This window comes from Arachis ipaensis, chromosome B7 (assembly GCF_059453495.1).
Source record: "Arachis ipaensis isolate K30076 ecotype BB chromosome B7, ASM5945349v1, whole genome shotgun sequence".
NCBI lineage: Eukaryota > Viridiplantae > Streptophyta > Magnoliopsida > Fabales > Fabaceae > Arachis > Arachis ipaensis.
Genome location: NC_142442.1, coordinates 33,529,788 through 33,532,501, shown reverse-complemented (window position 1 = coordinate 33,532,501; position 2,714 = coordinate 33,529,788). Strand labels below are relative to the sequence as shown.

The 2,714-nt window shown below is 41.7% G+C and overlaps 1 non-coding gene across 1 annotated transcript; it reads right to left on the bottom strand.

Annotated features, from left to right (window-relative positions):
- Window positions 1-934: 934 nt before the first annotated feature.
- Window positions 935-1,038, bottom strand: LOC148550787 (small nucleolar RNA R71). Its single transcript, XR_015892904.1, has one exon. It is a non-coding gene; the product is annotated as a small nucleolar RNA R71 (small nucleolar RNA).
- Between the last annotated feature and the right edge of the window lie 1,676 nt (window positions 1,039-2,714).

Here is a 2,714-nt window from a genome sequence, read left to right as displayed (position 1 = left end):
CAACTTTCTGGAAATTTTCTAATTAATAAAATAGCACTCTTTCCTGCAACTCGTTGGGAGACGACCTGGGACTCATACTCCCAGTATTTTATTTCTAAAATTTGTGACAACCCTTTTTAAATTGGTGAGGCAGATCTTAGCCGGTTAAGAGCTATACGTGCAACGCTGTTCTCTTAAATAAAATCTCTTAATTGGTTAACTTTTGTCATGCATCAATTTTTGGCGCCGTTGTCGGGGAGTTGCAATAGTGTGCTAAATTATTAATTAGTGTATATATTTTATTTTTTATTTGCATATTTTATTTTTACTTCTATTACCATGAGCTACATGTCTTTTTCATTGAATGACGCATTCATTGCCTGATCCGAGTTTAGTCCCATTTGATCCTGAAATTGAAAGAACTCTTTAACATATTAGACAAACTCGACGTTGGTTAGCCTCTGAGGGTGGTGAAGTGATTATTATCAATTCACTAGTCTCATCTGAGGGCAAATCTGAACCGCCATCTGAGAGCGAGACAAGCTCCTTTACTACTGATTCAGTTGATTCACGTGCAGATAACATGGCAGCACCTAGGAGGATTACTCTCCAGGAGGCAGGAGCCCCAGATTTTACACTGCAGCTGTATCAAGTGCATCACCCGACTGCAGCTGCAGATTTTGAACTAAAAACCGCACTGATCAACTTGATGCCCAAGTTTCATGGCTTACCTGCTCAAGAGCCTATCAAGCACCTTAGGGATTTCCAGACAGCCTGTTCTACTGTTAGGCGTCATGGTGCAGATGAAACTTCTATTCTGTTAACCGCTTTCCCATTTTCTCTTGAGGGAAAAGTGAGGGAGTGGTACTACTCCCAACCTGAAACAACTGTTACCAACTGGGATACACTCAAGAGAAAATTTTTGGAAAAATACTTCCCAGCTAAAGTCACAGATAGACTGAGAAAAGAGATCTCCTGCATTGTTCAAGGTGAATTAGAGACTCTCTATGAATATTGGGAGCGCTTCAACAATTTCCTAGACGCATGTCCCCATCACATAATTGGTAAACTAGTATTGATCAGCTACTTCACTCAAGGCATGAACTCCCATGATAAGACTACACTGGAAGGTGCCAGTAATGGTTCTCTGAAAAAGTACACAACCGCAGATGAAGCATGGCAGCTGATTAGCGACTTAGCTGAGTCCACTAGGAATCACAGACAGAGGTGCAACCATCCCAAAGCTGTTGCAGAGATTTCCTCTAGCAAAGAAACTACTGCTCTCACCCAGAACATATGTGAAATGACCAACCTACTGAAATAGATGCAGTTAAATCAACAACAGGCACAACAAGCTCAGTCTTCACCACAACAAAGCCAACAGTTAGTTCCACAAAGAGTATGCGGGATCTGTGCTGATTATAGTCATTATACTGATGAATGTCCGCAACTCCAGGAAGACAACACCGTGGCAGCCACTGACAACTTCTATGACCGCCCGAATCAAGGATACAATCAACAAGGTGGCAACTACAACCAAAGTGGCAACAATAACCATGGATGGCAGGACAACTCCAACCAAGGCTAGAGAGATAATTCTAACCATGGCTGGAGGGATAACTTTAACAGAGGAGGTAGAGACAACAATGAAAACCAGAGGTGGAATAATAATAATAACAACAGATAGCAGAATCAGAACCAACCTTACAGAGCACCTCACCTAAGACAATCACAAGGACCCCAGCAAACCCAATAACAAGTTTCTCAGACTGCTTACTCTAATTCTCATCAAATAACGAGATGCTCCGTTCTCTTGCGTAAGGACAACAAGACATGTAGGCGCAGCTGAACTCTAGTCTGAATGGCTTGACTGCCACTTTACAAGCTCTCATCTCCCGGATGGATTCCTCACTTAATTCCACACATCAACCTACAAGCTCTAATGGAATTCCTTCTCAACCACTGCCTAATCCCAAGGGTGGCATCAATGTCATCACTCTAAGGTCTGGAACCACGCTGCAGGAGAGGAACCATGAGGAGCCAAACCCACCAGAAAATGTTCCAGCAGAGGATGTGGTGGAAGTGGAAGATGCTGAAGAAGAAGAGGACATACAAGACATAGTTGAAGAAGAAGCTCAGCCACATAATGAAGCACCAAGGGATGCTGAAGCTACGAATCGCGCCCCTCCTATTCCATTTCCACAACTTGCAAGGAAGCCCATAAAACAGATGGAACTTGACCCCAAAATGGTAGAAATATTCAAAAAGGTCGAGGTAACTGTTTCCCTTTTTGATGTTATTCAACAGGTACCTAAATACGCAAAGTTTCTAAAGGATTTGTGCATACATAAAGATAAAATTAATGAATTAGAAACTATTCCTTTAGGTAGTTCTATATCTGCTTTGATGGGAAATATACCTGAAAAATGTAGTGATCCAGGTCCATGTATGGTTAACTGTACCATTGGAGGTGTGATATTTTCTGATTGTATGTGTGATTTAGGAGCATGTGTTAGTATAATGCCTTTGTCCATATATGATACTTTGAGGCTCCCTCCCTAAAAAAGGTCGGCAGCTCGTTTTGTGTTAGCAGATAAAAACATTATTACAGTAGTTAGAATTGCTGAAGATGTACTAGTGATCATTAAGGGGCTTACATTTCCTATTGATTTCTACATCCTGGAAATGCCCCCTAATGACTCAGGAAGACCATCATCAATCCTGCTTGGAAGACC